The following is a 17,193-nucleotide window of genomic DNA, read 5'->3' on the forward strand; positions in this document are numbered from 1 at the left end:
AACTGGGGTGTGAGGGGGTGCCTCAGGGCGGAGGGCTGTAGCTGCCGGGGGGGGAGGCGGGGGGTAGCGGGGCGCAAGGTGGAAGTTTCGCCTAGGGCGCGAAACATCCTTGCACCGGCCCTGGGTAGCAGCCAGTGTTGCAATGCTCACGTCTCCTATTTAAACCACGCAGCACGTAATTACAATACAAACGAGAACCAGAAAGGGAAGCAGAGCCAAGGTAAGTGAAATTCAGAAAGGAACCAAAGAAAAGCATAGGAATGGTTGGAAGAGATTATTTTGGTTTTAAGCATTTTGACAGTACCGCTTTAAAATGGATTTCAGCCATCCATAGCGAGGGGGTCAGAGCCAAGTCAAATCAGCAGTAATTCTGATTTCTTTTCCTCTCTGCTGCATCCAGCCCAAAGCAAAATAAAAGTGCTGAAACAAGTAGTTCCCTTCAACCCTCCTTTTCCTGGTGAACTGTTTTACAATAAGCTACCTGCTGGGGTCACAGAAACATGAGAGAGGCGCCTTTCACCTCACACAAAAGCAGGAGGGGGGGGGAGGGAGACGCTCTGAAAAGCTTGCAAAATGGAAAAAAGGAGAAGGGGGAAAAAAAAGACAACACTATCCCTTTTTTCATCTTCCGCAGCCTTTATTAGAGACCATTTCTGTCCCGCTTTGGCTCACCATCTCTAAGCCAAGCTCTTCAGATACCCAGCTCTCATCCAGGGCCCGAACGGTACATTTGCCAAGCAAGAAGATGAAAATCAAAGGGTGTTCAGTGACAGAAAAAAGGGAAAGTAGTTTTTCTGCCTTAAAAGCAAAAGGGGAGAGAATGGAAGAGATTGTTTATTAAATCACATGAGCAAGACAAGAACCCACTCCAAAGAAAGGCTCAAGCAATGGGCCCCTTGTGAGTGAAGATGGTGCTCATCTCGTGGTGTTTACTTATAACCAAGTGGCAGCCTTTTATGTTCTATTAAATGGTTGCTTTCGAGCTGGGGATTAGCTAAAGCTAGGATAGAAAGGGTGAGAGTGCTGGGGACCAGGGGCTTCATAAGAGTCAGTGAAACAAGTGCCAGAACTTGAACCCAACCTCACCCAAGGTACCATGGTGCTGGGTGGGTGGAAGCGGAGAAGATGGGGCTTTTTTCCTTCAGAAAAATTCTTCTTTTGGTAAAATGTAACTATGTATAAACATGAGATGGGTGTGAACAGCAGCAGCTTGAGCCGGGGTGGCATGGCTAGATGTCGGGGACGCCTCTTACCAGCACCTCATCTTGGTGATGCGCCTCCATCCTGAAACGAAGCATGGCTGCTGGTCCAGTGTTTCCCTGCTCTCTCCCCCAACACACATGCACCATAGTTGACATAGAGCCCTCCATCCCTATCGTCCAATTCCAGACTGCTCCTGAGAAGACACTCTCAGTCAGATCCAGTTGTCCAGTGATTGTCTGGTGTGCATACACCGCCACTCATTTACACTTACCACCCAAAGTGAAGATTTCAACCCCAAGGAGTCCAATTGCTCATGGTCTAAACTCAATGTTGCCAATAACAATGCATGAGGGATGTGTTTGGCCCTTGTTCTTTAGAGATGAGAAACAAGTGCATTGACCCACTACCCCACAAACCCCTCCACACCAGTCCCCAATTTATCCATCAGGTTTTTAAAATTCACCGTCATTTCAAATGGAAAAATATTAGCGCGTATTTATTGCTTGTAGCCCTAGACAGCAGATTGGGCCCACTCCCTTAAGACAAAGCAGTACAGAACCAAGGTGAACTGCAGGGTGGTCCACCTTTTCACCTCCATAGACCTACGTGCCAATGGCGTGAAAAGTTTAGTGACTCTCAGCAGCCTCGTTCCTGTTGGACCTGAAAACCACCCACAGTTGAGTTCAGCATGGGGCCTGCTACTTTAAAGAGCTCGGTCTGTTTAGTGTATCCAAAAGAAAACGGAGAGGTCACCTGCTTGTAGTGTATAAGTACCTTCACCGTGAGAAAACACTGGGCACTAGCGGGCTCCTTAACCTGATGATGAAAGGCATCAGAAAAACCAATATCTGGAAACCGATGCCAGATACAAAATTGTCCAATAAGGAACAAATGTCTAACAGTGAGTGTGATTGACCATTGGAACAAGGAAGCGGTGGGTTTTCCATCTCTGCCTGTCTTCAGATCAAGACTGGAGGCTTTTTTGGAAGAGACTATTTAGCCAAAACACAAGTTATTGGGCTTGTTACTAAGGTAACGGTTTAATTTATACGCTATACAGAAGGTCAGACTCAGCGGTCTTAGGCTCCCTTCTGTCCTTAAACATCTATGAATAAATTCAAGCCTAAGATGTGGAGCTAGGTGTGGAGTTGATACTGGAACAGAGGTACCACCGCTCAGGTGTGTGTGTGTGTCTAAAGACACCAGCACAATGCTGTGCCAGCTCCAGCCATTGCTGTCAGCCTCTCAGTTTTAAAGTTTCTACATGAATTTCGGGGCTTGTAAGTGCCAGTTTCCTTTCGTACACACTGCTATTACAGAGTCCGCAGCGTAATAAGCATTAATAGAGGTTACAGTTTATCTAAGGACTAGGATATGTCAGTCTAAGTGCCTGTAATGATGTTTGACAGTGGCAGACAGGAATAGAAGCCTCCAGAGTCAGGCGGCTAAGCATGAGGCTGTGTCGGAGACAGGCTGTGTATAGGTGTACGGCTCCCTAGGACAATCGCATAGCAAGCAGGAGCTTGCTGCTGCCAGCTTTGTGCCTGGAGATGAAAAGCTCCACACTAGCACTGGCGCAGTGCTTAGGAAATCAAACGGCCCCATGCAGCTCTGTACTGAAGCCTGGATATGTCTGTTAGCCACGATGATCCTCCCTGCAGGAGATTGCAAAACGAAGGGCCTCACCCTGCAAGGTGCTGAGAAGGCCCAAGAGAGGCCCCTGGGAGCCGACGGGAATGAAGGGCCCTTCGCACCTTTCTGGAGGCACTCGGCCTTTTGCAGAATCAGAGCCAAAGAAAGGGAGACAAAAGCATTTCAATAGAACCTCCTTTAACATAACTGGCTAACCATGGAGTGCCCTCTTATCGGCCTGCCCAGGCGCCAGCCAGCACAGTGCACACAAAAGCCAAAAGGCAGCGCTTGGACCGAGTCAGCTTCCACTTAATATTTGCATTTCGTAAAGCAAACTAATAAATCCCCACGAGTTTATCTGCGCCTCCCGTTTGTATTTATTAGCAAGAACAACAGGTTGGTTTTCCTCCTTCGTTACACAGGTAAATAGCGGCACAGCTCCCACACCCGTCTCCTTTCAACAGCCCGGCCTTGTGTTGACTCTCCATCTCTAAACAAGCTGGGATTACACGACCGACCAATAAGAAGAGCAAACAGCCTTTGAAGTAAATATTAGTTATGAACTCCGAGAGGGAAGAGTCTCACAATGAGCAGTGCTGGGATCCACTTCCCCCAAGCTCCTGGAAGAAATAATTCACATGCCTCAGAGTGACAGCAGAGCCTGGGCAAAGCTGTGTGCGTCCCCCTGCCCAGCACAACCCCCGCGGTGGTCTCCACTGGCATGAACAGGGAACAGACACCACCACTTCAAGTCAGCCTGTCCATGCAGCCGCAGATTCATCCAGGAGTAGCTCCCAGGAAGAACATAAGGACTGTCAAACTGAGTCAGACCAATGGTCCATCTATCCCAGTACCGTCTCCAACTCTGGCCAGTGCCCAAACCTCAGGGGTAGCGTGCAGAACAGGGCAATTATGTCTTTGCTCCCAACTTCTGGCAGACAGAGGTTTAGGGTCGCCCCTGATGCATCCCTGACCATCTTGGCTAATAGCCGTTGATGGACCTTTCTTTTTTGAACCCAGTTATACTTTTGGCCACCACAATGTCCCATGGCAATGAGTTCCACAGGTTAATTGTGCATTGTGTGACAAAGCATTTCCTCTTGTTTGTATTAAACTTGTTGCCTTTTAATTTAATTGGGAAATCCCTGTTTTTTGTAGTGTAGTAAAGAACACTCCTCTATTCACTGTTTCCCTCACCATTCGTGATTTTTATAGACATCTATCATATACCCCCTCAGTTGTCTCCTTTCTAAGATGAACAGCCCCAATCTTTTTAGTCTCTCCTTGAATGGACGCTGTTCCCCACCTTTGATCATCTTCGTTGCTCTTCTCTGAGCCTCTTCCAATTTTACAAGATCCTTTTGGAGATGGGGCAACTAGAACTCAACCAGAATCGGACACAGTATTTAAGGCACCTTGGATTCGTATAATGGCATTATAGTATTTTCTGTCTTATTCCCTATCCCTTTCCTAATGGTTCTAACCTTCTGCTGGACTTGACGACTGCTGTTGTGTATTACTTTGCACTTGCCAGTGTTCAATTTCATCAGTCTCGCGCGCACACACACACACACATTACTCTAACAATTTACAACTTATTCTGTTTATACCCTGTGTGCACAGGCCATTGACATTAGTGGAAACCCGCGCTGGTTAATGCTTTAACTTGGACCTTCTCAAGCACCCAGTTCAACCTCATGCGATAAGTGAAATGGGTCTACATGGCTCACAGGTAGACACCAGGGATCACTTGCCTTGGGCCCAGTCCACGCTATTTTATTTTTCACTTTTTATGAAAGCAAAGTTACAATAAAATGTGAACATGCGACATCATCTGCTACTTATTAGAGATCAGGTTAATAGTCAAAGAAGCTGGCTAAAAGATTCTGGCTTGGTGGCAGGAGAGCCTTCCTCCTCCTCATAGTATGCCACAAATGGTGACCAAATTTCTAAATACCGATCCTCTTTTTGATGCTTCTCTTACATACCCACTTGGTGTGACCGTTTTTCCATGATAAAATCAGTCCATATTTTACTGTACCACAATTCCATAAGAAGAGGGGGCCATATTTTTTCCAACAACTTCTTGCTGCTAAAAATAAAAAAGAAATTAAGTTGTCGTTCTGTTTAAAATGCAGACCCTTTCCTAGAGCATTAGATATGTAGGGTCCAGGCATCTCCAGGACGCTGTGATTTTGTGATCAGATGAATCTCTTTAATGATTTCCCCCAAAACCGATCTAGTTCCTGGACACAACCACCACCTGTATAAGCATGTTCCCCTTTCCCTACAAGGCCTCCAACAGAGCACGTCCCCATATAACTATTTCAATAAGGAGAGGTGATTTTGTTTAAAACCATCATCAGTTACATCAGTTCTACCTTTAGCGTGGATGTAATTACTGCAGTATAAAGATGCCTTGTACAGTATAGCTGCTTTCAACTACCTGAAGGGGGGTTCCAAAGAGGATGGATCTAGACTGTTCTCAGTGGTAGAAAATGACAGAACATGGAGCAATGGTCTCAAGTTGCAGTGCGGGAGGTCTAGGTTGGATATTAGGAATCACTTTTTCACTAGGAGGGTGGTGAAGCACTGGAATGGGTTACCTACGGAGGTGGTGGAATCTCCTTCCTTAGAGTTTAAGGTCAGGCTTGACGAAGCCCTGGCTGGGATTATTTAGTTGGGGTTGGTCCTGCTTTGAGCAGGGGATTGGACTAGATGACCTCCTGAGGTCTCTTCCAACCCTGATATTCTATGATCAGATGAGTGCAGAAGCCATTGTAGAGGCTGGCGGGTGGAACTGGAAAAGCAACCAACAGGAGGGTGTAAGAAGGGTATAGACATTTTATAGCTGCCCGTTAGTTGTTTTTCCTGCTATAACCCCATCATTCCTCCCCTGCGTGGGTAGGTTACACTCACACTCCCTGTGTAACTTGCCATACACCATCATGTATGTTACCCCGGAATGCACAGTTTGACTATGCGGTGGGTTTTACATTGACTGAAAAAAAGAGTCTCATCTTCACGCAGACATTTTAGGGACACTGTCAGTTGCCCACTGGAGCAGTGCTGTTAGAACAAGCAGGATGAACACCCTGGCTTGAATTCCCTCCCTATAAACGGCTTAGGCTGTATTTTTAGCAGAAGTGTCTGATGGATCCTCAGGCGGCAGCAATACTGGGACACAACGCAATCATGAATATCCAGGTTTGACTCACTGACGGGAACCCTATAATTTCCCTGAGGACCGTTCCTACTAGTTATTGCTGCCGTATTGAGGCTGGGGCTGCAGAATGCCAATACACTGAGCTTTGCTCAACTCTTCATGCATCCAGGAGGAGAAATACCTGCACAACCATTCAAAAGCACTCCAGCAGCTGGATAAACCACAGGATTACTCTTGCATTCAAGCCAATTTAGCTCTTTACACTTCTCCCTTGGCTCCACTGTGGGCCTTGTAAGTATATCACTGCCACAAGACAGCACTACATGACATGGGGGAAACTGTTTTAGGAGTAGCTTGCGCAGTCAGAGTCTCCTCTCGCTTGCACCAGTGTGACTAACAACTTCCACCAAGTTATTCTATTTCAGGCTTGTATAGGCGAGAGGAGACTCAAGACCAACATTTGACCTGCCTTTGGGTTACCGGAGAATGGAGGAAGAACAACATCCTTTTGATCAGATCTACTCTGCACCACTAACAGACTCCCAGTTCTGCAGCTGGGCATGTAGGTACATGAAATGGCCCCCCAAATGGCGATCTATGTGCCCATTAGCAAAACGGGGCTCCTTAACTGAACGAACAAATGTGAAGCTGGCTCCCCACATATCTTTCATTATGAGCCACACAAAACCATCACTACAGAACTACAAGCCACTCAACCATCATTTGATTCGTGGTTTCATAACACTCTCAAATATCGGTCCAAGGGCACGAAAAGGGGCTCAAAACCTTCGGAACAATTCTGGGCCAAAGGATAGTTTCAAGTCGAAAACTATGGGACATACAGCATTTCTGACTGACTTTCTGCAAGTTTGAACCCAAAACGCAAAGCAGGGCAGGAAGCCAAGACATAGCGATACCGATTCAATAGGTGTGCAGGAAACCATACGAACTTAAACCATGAAATGTTTTACATCTCTGATCTAGGCCCTTGATAAGAGAAGCATCATCACGCACTGAATTCAATCATATTAAACATACAGTCTTTATTCTAACTCGTCTTCAATGAGAAAATAGCTCCTACGGAGAATTGAAGAAGGCATAAATCTTGTCCATTTTGAAAAATATTTTCAATCTCTGTATTAGTTAGATCTCTTTTTACTGTATAGTTCCACAGGGCACCTTCTTGTGCTTTGCATGAATATTGGGAGGTGGGGAATGGCAACACTCAGGTTTGGGAGTTGAAAACCACACACATTAAGGGAGAGGAATTAAAATTCAGAGTTGCCACTTGAGCTGGATGCATGTTGGGGCCTGAACTCCTGCTTACACCGTGTCAGGCTTCCACTCTCCAGCTGTCTGACAGGGCCCAGCGTAGAGGTCTCAGAGCTAAGGCAGAAGGAATTGAGTAGCAAGAGAGGCAATGGATTTTTTTTTATTTATTTTTTTTAAGAGCGACATTTAATTGATGCTGAAGGTGACACAGTTCCCCAGCTTGTTACTGTTGCCTTGATCTTCCCCCTCACTGTGGTTACAGGTCTCCTGCGTTCCTTCACCTGGTCCCCCACCCAACCTGGTTTATTTTTTAAACGAGGTTGCAACGATGCGTTGGCCCCTTCTGTTTTTGACGGCGTCCCCTTGGCCTTGCGCTGGACTGACGTATGCAGGACCATACCGCACGTCTTTTCCCTGCACCAGGAGAGGATTTGCATCTCACGCGACTATCCCAGCAAACACACCAACGTGCTCTCATCGCCAGCCAGACACCAACAGCTGTTCCCATCATGCCGCTCCCAGCGTTGCACGGGCGTAGAGGTTTTCACCTTTGCTACTGCCACGGCAAGGGGCTGCACTGTTGGAGCAACGTGCTCTCCGCACTGGGTCATAAACGAGCCACACATACAGGCCCAAGACCCAAAGAAGTCAGAAGGGAGAGAGGAGAAAAAAAAATTCCACAGCTGCTTCCATGGAAACGGGTGAACAGTGGGCTCTTTCCAACGAGCAGGGAAATCAAGCTCCCGTTTGGCTTAAAAGCCACATCGCTGTTCACTCCAACATATCCGGCCTGAAAGTCTCCTGGCCAAGAGGAGAATTTCCAAGTCTAAGGCCCCATAAGAACGCGTCTTGAAGGAGGCTGGTTAAGTCCCATCTCTGCGTGGGAACCCCGAGATAAGCGAGAGCCAGGAGGAAGCTGAGTAAAGCAGAGAAATTGAACCACAGGAACTGCACGGTGGGCAGCTGGCCAGGAGTCCATTTCCATGGTGGGGGCGGCTAGTTGAAAGATCCCACCACAGCCTCCAAAACCCGAGCCCCTTTCCCTCCAACGCCTCTGTTCCAGGTCCTGCAGGTGGAGGGTTCCCCTTCTGCAGACTGAGGGGTCCCGGGCAAAGCTTCCCAGAATTTCACTTCCCAAAGGGCTACTGGGTGGAATGAAGCCCCTTCCGCAGAGACAGTCCCGGCCCGTGCTCCAGCAGCAGGTTGGTTTTCCTGTTAGCATCCCAGGTCCATGTGCCCAGAATTCTCTTCCTCTCTCACCACAGAACCTGCAGAAGAAGAAGAAAAAAAGGCAAGGAGTGAATGGTCTGTCGGGCAATGGATTGTAACAAAGGAATAAGCACTTCCTCCGCTATTACTAAACTGAACATGACCCACTTCCTCCAACAGCAGCAGAAAGACTGGAGCAATGCAGGCAAGCGTAGATATCAATTAGCAGGTCTGATGGGTCCCTTAAAAATGTTGGGCCCGCTGCCGTAAGGTGCTTCACATCAGTGGAGAGAAGCAGAGTATTCAATTCATACCGAAGGCACAAACTCTCGGCACCTTGCACAATCGAGCCCTTGGGAAGTACAAACCCAAACCCAAGTCCACAAGGACTGCACCCCCACGTTACCTGCTTCTTCCCATTTCAGCAAAGTTAACAGGCGCTGCTTTCCCAGCAGTCTCAGGGTAATCAACTCCTTCCTTCCTGAGCTATGTTGGGGGCAGCGTGCGGAGGAGGACTGAGGACTGGAGGAGTGAAGTACACAGCACTGCCAACCCTGGCTAGCATGGGGAATGCGTAGGTTGGAAGTGATGGGAGGTGACCCCTGCAATCTTTTAGACTGTAAACTTTTTGGGGCAGAGACTACCACCATTTCCATATACAGCCCTGAGCACAAGTGCGGCGCTGACCTGGCTGTCCTCGAGACTCCATCACAATACAAAAATGTGAACCACCACCAAGAATTGCACCTAACGTTGCCTTTCTCGCTTGGATTAGATTTGCTCTCCTTTACACAAGCTTTTGTCTATTGTGTCTGTTTAGACTAAGCTCTTCGGGGCAGGGACAGCATCTTCCAAAAGCCACCGTCTTCTGTACAGCACCTAACACAACGGCTCGAGCCAGAGATGGGAACATCACTACACAATGCCTGGTGCAACAACATCAACCGTGGCTGGTGCAGCAGTCCACAGTAGGCTATTCACCACTGACGATGATGGTACAATGGGCCCCAATCCCGATGGCGCCTTTACGCACTACCACAACACAAGCCAATGTCAGGGCAGAACGAGGCTTCTAATGTAGGCGCATTACCACACTGACTGCTGCCCAGGAGGCTCCAGGTATCAGCACAGCAGCGGAGCCAGCCTGGCATGAGCAGCAACCATTTAAGCTCCCCCACACACTGCTCATGCTGACCCCTCTAAGGGGAGAAAGGAGTCCAGCCTCTGTTTCTCTTCAGTACTTGACCTCTCTGCTGACATGACATCCCTAGGGGATGCCAGCAGGGATGGAGGATCGTGTGATATGGACACACTGCACTAGAAACTGGTCTGAGACCTCTTAGTTCATTTCCAATAGGCTGCCAAAGAGCTGTCGGCAGATAACCGAGCCAGCCAACCCGAGGAGCTATAATTCAGTGATAAGAGCGGAGGATGTGCTGACCTCATCCCTGGGAAAAGCAATGTACTCAGCTGGATCTCCCCAGGGAGCCAAGAAATGACATCTGCTCCTAGGGTCGGCGCCTATCATCTTTGTGTGCGATTAAGAAACTGATCTGCAATAGAAATCTTTGCTTAATATGGCTCTGGATTGATTACATCGGCGTGCATGATAGAGGGTTGATGAATATGAGAAACAGGTAGGACGACCATGTCTGGAAATGACATTTTGATTTCCTTTCAATAAACAAAGGCCATGGTTGGGAACACATAGATGGCGAAATCATTTACCACTACTTTACGGGTACATAGCTCCCTCTTATCCAAAGGACTCCAAGTGAATTGCAAGTCACTGATGAAACATCACAAAGCCCATGGGAGATAATAGTATTACCCTATTTTGCCAGGGGGAACTGAGGCACAGAAAGGTTACAGCTACACTGTTCCAGTACCCAGCAGTAGGGAACAGTGCCTTAAAGAGACGCAGGAACAGAACTCAGGAGCCCTGACTAACCACACCACACTCTAATCCAGCGATACTCAGACTGAGGCTCGGGAACTGCCAGTGGCTCTTTAATGTGTCTCCTGCGGCTCTTTTCAGCATGTGATTTTAAAACATTGTGATTGGTTAGTAATCCAATCTAAGGTATTAACCAATCAGGCAACTTTTACTATATTAACCAATTGTAGTTGATAAAATAATAATACTTGCTCAGTCATTGTGCTGTGAAAATAGACAGATAATGAAACAATGAATTGACACGACTCTGGGGGTTTTTTGGGTAATGTTGATGGTTAATTTGGCTCCTGAACCACTGAGGTCTGAGTATCACCACTCTAACCACTGTCTTGGTTTGAAGTTAAGCCTGTTGTAACAACATTGCACTTAAAGCCAAGGATAACAGGGGCTCAGTGTTTTGGATGCTGTTTGTTGGCTCCTCTTCTGCCCTCTATCCCCCCCCGAATCTCTAGATTTTGAGCAGGTTAAGAATAAATGTGACTTTGTTCTGGGAAACTAACACAATAACCAGCAAACCTGCGTGATTCAAACTGGGGCTTCCTCCCTGTTGCCCAGCAACTCCATGCACTTGTCAGGGGATGATGAACAGGAGCGGAAACACTGGGGGCTTGTGGGTGACCTCTGCGGTCCGTACAAATATCCTGGTGCAGACAGGAGGAAGCAAGGTGTAGGAATGGAGTGTTGAGAAAGGAAACGGGGCAGAACTGCCGTACATGCATCTCCTGCTGTACAACCCACTTCCAGGCTAGAGAAGTCAGCTGCATGGGAACTAAAGGAGATGACATCAGGCAGTCCACCTCTTGGGTAGCATAGCATCTGCCTTGCAGCATTTGGAAGGTACGAAGCTAAAGACCAGGTGACTAACAAAGCAATGTCGGCCCAGCAGCGTCTGCCCAGTGCAGAAGGGCAGTGGCCCGGGGATGAATCCCTCATGCAGAGACCGGTCATCATGATCAGGCCCCAAACAGCTAACTGTGTGGTAATGTTCCTGCCGAGGTGGTCTTCCCACATTTAACAATGCAAGGGAGAGGGGAGAAGAGCACTGATCTGGCCTTGTGACTCCGACTGAGGGCACGCTACCGAGGAACTGCTTCATCAAGAAGGCTCGGCCGATGCTAAGCCCTGTCCCTACTGACGCGGCTTTGGCGTCCCCAGTGAATTCCCTTGTACAATGCTTGGATTTTCTTCTCTCCCATCCATCTCCTGCCTCCTCAGCTGAAACACCAGGGGTCCTAAAAGGGAGTTGGGGGCAGGAGAGTTGGGTTGGTTTTTTAAAGCCGCCATGGGCCTGGGATTGCGTTTGGGAGGAGCGAGATGACAGTGCAGCTGTGAGAGCTGTGAAGATGACGGGTACAGTCAGAGTGAATCACACCCAGCCCTCCCCTCTCTGGGGGTATGTCTCACACGTCGAGCCGGATGCGTAATTCCCGGCCCGGGCAGACACACTGGGTAGCTCTGAATGAGTTAGCGTGGTAATGTGGCCAAAATGGCATGGGTGATGGGAGGGGCTCGCCTCTCCGAGTACGTCCCTGTCCGAGAGGCGAGGCAGCAAGCCCCTCCACCGGGGCTACGCTCTGTTTTTAGCACACTAGCTCGATCAGAGCTACTGCAGGACGGGAATCCCACGCCTTGCTCCAGGTGTGGACATTCCCTCGGAGGATTCCCCTCTCACAGGCAGCGTTTAAACACACAGCTAACAGCAGCTTTTTTAAAAGAGTCCCTTACAGAGGGAATCAAATCTTTCACTGCGACTCTGAGCTGTTCAACTCCATTTGGCCTCTGGAGGGTCTTGTCCTTTAAGGAATTAGATTTTTCTATTCTCTCCTATTTTCCCCCCCTTCGGTCAAAGAATCAAAAGCATTTCATCGTTAACAGGTATCCTAATGAGGGTGCCAGGCCTGGCTTCCCCTTCCTGCTGATACCAGTTAATGGCATACAGGAGAGGCAGAGGTCTGTACGCATGACTCATTCACCCTAGTGCACCTCTCATATCTCTGAGAGCTGTGGAGAGTGAACCATGTTCAGATAAGATTGGCACCTACGCACCAAGGTGTCATCCACGTCAGAAATGCCACAAGATGGCTCTTGATATCAACAGTGAGGGGGACCCGTTCCAGGCCTGTTGTTGGATGAAGTGGGTATTGGGGGCAGGAAATAATGCAGCTCCTAGGAGTTTGCAAAAACCCTGTGCACAAATATTGCCGGCTCTTGCAAATGTGTTAAAAATAAAACCCTTTAAGAGCTTCCAGATGTTCTGTTTATGTTGTGGTGTTACCCTGGCCCATCCTCCGGAGACCAATATGCAGCCTCCTGACTGCTGGGATGAAATCGCGGCAGCCAAGGGGAACGGCATGGGGGAGTGGAGAGGTCAGAACCCTTCTCCTTTCCACCCCCAACTCAGCCTGTTAACCCCTGCGCTGCTAGCAAACACCGGGAGCCCCACCAGAAATCTTTCACCCCAGCTCCAGGTCCTTCCTTGCCTTTGGCTAGTGAGGCAAACATACCACTCCCCACCCCACACTCCCCCCGCAGTTCAGCAGAGTTTACTGTGAAGCCTTTAGACCTTAACATACATCATGGATGGAAGGCGAGGGGGGAAGTGCAGAAGGGAGTTACTGTCTTGCATGGCGTCCAGTTGACATCCCAGCTTCCCTATGGTGGAATCAATGCCGGAGTGTTTAGTACTGCAGGCCTGGGTTCAAATCCAGACACTATCAGCACAAGGGACAGTGAGTTTCAGACTCATTCTAGGGACTAAGGGGCATTTTGTTTGCCTCAAAATCATCATTGTGCAATTTCAAGGGGGCTGGCGGTCTCTGCCCAGGAGGGGGCTGAAGACGGGACTAACAGGCCCAGACCGAAGTGCCTGGGCCCGGTTGTGTGTGAGGGATCAGGACTGCAGTAGGAGGGTGCATGCGAGGAGAGGATGTGGGAGACGGGGGCGAATGGGGATTGAGGTGCACCAGCAAAGCTGGAGGAGTGAAAAATGCAATACACCCTGCGAACCTCTGGCTGTTCCCGTCAGCCTAATTCACAAGAGCTAAATCCAAAACACAAAATGTAATGGAGCACCTTCCTCCCGCTGCCAACCGACAACCACGATGCAACTCAAAAGCATCACAGCTTCCCCGTGGGCAGCACAGCCAAACAGGCACGGAAACCCACGGGGCAAGGAAGCCATTAGCACAGTTTTGGCCTCACCAACCCCTGATGGCAACAGAAAAGAGAAGAGAAAGCTCCGCAGTGTGTTGTCTGCAGTAAGATTTGACATGCCAAAGATTTCCTAATAAGCACTGGGTTGGCAGGCACAGTGCCACACACGCGGGACTCAGGATTCTTTGCACAAGGCGGTGCATTTACAATCTGCTTCTTTTGAAGTTTCCTTGAGTTAGCGGCAGGGCAGGCAGCAATCAAACTTCCATAAAACACAGATAGCGCAGCTGTGTGCGCAGGATCTGATCAGTTATCTCGCCCTCTCCCAGGGCGGGTGCACGGGTGGGGGGAGGGGCGCACTCCACGCAGTTCTTTTGAAAAAAAAAAAAAAGGCTTGCCGCAGGAGATCAAAGCCATTTCCTGAAGTGCCTCACTCAAGCCTGGCCTCAAAGGAGCAGCACGGCTCCCCACGGGATCCCAGAATTCAGGCCCATACTTAGCATGACAAGGGAAGGTGTTCTTAAAATAGCAATGATGACACCAGTACATCCAGGTTTCTATTGCACACTAATAGTGATGCCTAGCAGTCCGTTTTCCACCAGTAGACCTCCAAGCACTTTACAGAGGAAGTCTGCATCGTTATCCCCATTTTGCAGATGGGGAAACTGAGGCATGGCTCAGAGGCAGATCCAAGAACAGGACCCAGGTCTTCGAGTCCCAGTCGAGCGCTCTGTCCACTACCACCATACTGCCTCTTCCCATCTTCATCGGATGGTGGTTCTGGTACTCGGAAGCATATCTACATGTTATCCCAGCCCAGAGAGGAAGGAGCATGTGTTCATAACATCCGTCCCCATACTCAGATCCCCCCAGGGGTACCAGGAACAGCTCTACCTGCTTCCTAAGCTGAGGATGCCACTGGGCAGGAGGAGAGGCAACACGCCATCAGCTTCTTTGGGACTCCAGGAAGCAAAGAAGGGTTGGGAGAACTCTAAAGCAAACCCAGATTAGAGCAGGGAGCAGAACTGGGGACTCAAGATCTAATCTTCTGATCCAGTGACCGAATGCCATCTTGTAGAAGAGATGTGACCCCAGCGTCCCGCCCATTTCATTACTAGACCTTCCTCCCCCTCCGTGGCACTTCTCATGAGGGCGGGATATGAGCCCTGGTGTGCTGGATGTGTTCCAGCTCAGGTAGTTATTCTGTTAATTATGAAATTCCCTCCTGTTGCAACTGGAGAAATTATACAATCACCGGTGCTCCTAAAAGCACTTTTCCCCCTCTCCTCTGCTCCCCACCCCACTGCATTTCAAGGGGGGGCAATGATTCATACACAAGGTCTATAAAATGCTTGGGGATCCCCAGGATGAAAGCTACATGGACAGTAATAATGCATAAGCAATTTCTTTCCCCAGGACGGCCTGGCTCACGTGCACTATCATCGGGTTACCCGAGAGCTGAGATCCTTGAGATGCCAGGAGGTCAAGTGACTTGGCCAACACAATAAGGCCCCACACATAGTGGGGCAGCGAGGTCTCTACAGCCCAAGGTTCCTTCCCCTCTGACCAGTAGGCCACACTGCCTCCCTCGGGGGGGTGAAGAGAAAGAAGCATGAACTGCTAGAGCCCCGGACAGCGCACAAGAGCCCAGGCTGCAGATGGTCAGTTCCACACTCAACAGCAGGACAGGAAGAGCACTACGTCCAGAGAAAACAGAAAGGGAGGCAATAACCAAACACCACAATAGGACGTGCCTTCAGATGTGTTTGCTTGAGACTTTCTTGCTTCCCCCTTCAGCCCCCTCAAAACGTGTGCTTCAAGCGGTTTGACCAGCGCTTGGGAGCGGCCGCGTCTCTTCTGGCTCCTTCACGCTTTTCGAATTCATAAAGATTCCGGCAGCTGGGAATTGTGTCTGGGGACGGGCTCGTGCAACTGCAAGGGCAGCAAAGCAAAACAGGCCAGGAAACCGTTCTGACAGTTCTGGCCTGATGGCTCCACCCCCCAGCTCTACTTCCCAGCTGCCTCTTGCCTACAGGGTACCCCACATTTAGACCCTCTGCCCTCACCCCACTGATACACTGGGAACTCTTTACATCAGATGCGCTGAATTATGAAAATGCAGCTAGAGAGGCAGCACCTATTATTGGGAGTTATTTATAGCACCTAGCGATCCCCTCTAAGATCGGGGCCCCTTTATGGTAGGTGCTGCAAGTATGAATAGGACGAGGCAAACTTTGCCCCAAAGAGCTTCCTATCTAACCAGGCAAGACAAAGGAGGGTTGGTTATCTCTAATTTTATAGATGAGGAGCAGACTAAGCCCTGGTCTACACTGGCGGGGGTGGGGGGAAAATCAACCTAAGATACACAACTTCAGCTCCGAGAATAGCATGGCTGAAGTCGACATATTTAGGTCAACTTACCGCGGCATCTTCACAGCGCTGAGTCAACTGCTGCTGCTCCCCCGTCGACTCTCGCGGCGGTGGAGTACCAGAGTCGATGGGAGAGCGCTCGGGGATCGATTTATCGCGTCTAGACTAGATACGATAAAATCGACCCGACAGATCAGTCATTACCTGCCGATCTGGCAGGTAGCATAGACCTGCCCTAAGTGAGACTTTCCCCAGCCCACAGAGGGCATCTGTGCCAGAACCGAGACTTGAACCCAGATCTCCTGAGAGCATTAATCATATCATCACCCTTCATCAGAAGCACTGGTTAACTGACGAAGGTGCTGCAACAGACAAAAAGAAATTCAATGGAGCTACACCAATTTGCTACCAGCTGAGGATCTGGCCCACAGAGACTTAGCCTAGAGAATAGATCCCACCTGCTTTTAAACTTCGTACGGCACCATTTTCTCTTGTCGCTCACTTGGAGAATTTGTCCCATTTCCTGTCCCAGCATGGGATCTCCAGGGGCTGAAGCACATGGTGGAATACTCTGAGGGAGGGGAGAAAGGACAGGACTATTTTTAATTTGTTAAATAACCCACAAGCCGTCAGGTTGGCCCTCTCCTCTGAAAGTGGGGAGGGAGCAGAAGATATAAAATGTGTGGGTGGAACAAAGGGAGAGAGACAGTGGTCTGTGCGTTCAGTCCCTTTACATACAAGACAATGATTTGATTCTAGCCCTAAAGCGATTCACAGCTTTGGGAGGCCGGTTCACTCACATTCTCTAACGTGCTTAATGACCAGAGTGATCTTCAGTGAGCGAAGGGCTGGACTGGAAAAGAAAATCAGCCAGGAAAGGGATTTTTCTTTTTTTTTTAAAAAGGGAAAGAATCTAACCGAGATGGAGCAGACCTACTGAATCCTAATCCTTGCTCAACAATGCACCCTATCCTCCAGCACTACAGCCCATGTAGACAATGACAGCTATGGCCTATCCATCGCGTCTCCTGAGAGACTATGTCTTAGTCTAGTAAATCACGCAGAAGAAGGTCAGCATGTTCTCCAGATGGTACCAGATTGGACTACAGTTCCTGGGTGCAATCACTGCAGGTGGGCAGATAATGGGGGGATGGGAAGAGAGGGTGTGTGTCCCTCCAGCTTATTGTTAGCACCAAATGGGTCACATGATATGGGACGCCTTCTCTCTCAT

General features: G+C 49.1%; 1 long non-coding RNA gene across 1 annotated transcript in view; it reads right to left on the reverse strand.

Moving 5' to 3' along the window:
- Positions 1-7,024: 7,024 nt before the first annotated feature.
- Positions 7,025-17,193, reverse strand: part of LOC123347073 — a 106,441-nt gene continuing 96,272 nt past the window's right edge. Inside the window, exon 2 of the long non-coding RNA XR_006573031.1 lies at positions 7,025-8,541. This is a non-coding gene — a long non-coding RNA (uncharacterized LOC123347073). The remainder of the gene's footprint in view (positions 8,542-17,193) is intronic.

Source organism: Mauremys mutica, chromosome 12 (genome assembly GCF_020497125.1).
Source record: "Mauremys mutica isolate MM-2020 ecotype Southern chromosome 12, ASM2049712v1, whole genome shotgun sequence".
Taxonomy (NCBI): domain Eukaryota; kingdom Metazoa; phylum Chordata; order Testudines; family Geoemydidae; genus Mauremys; species Mauremys mutica.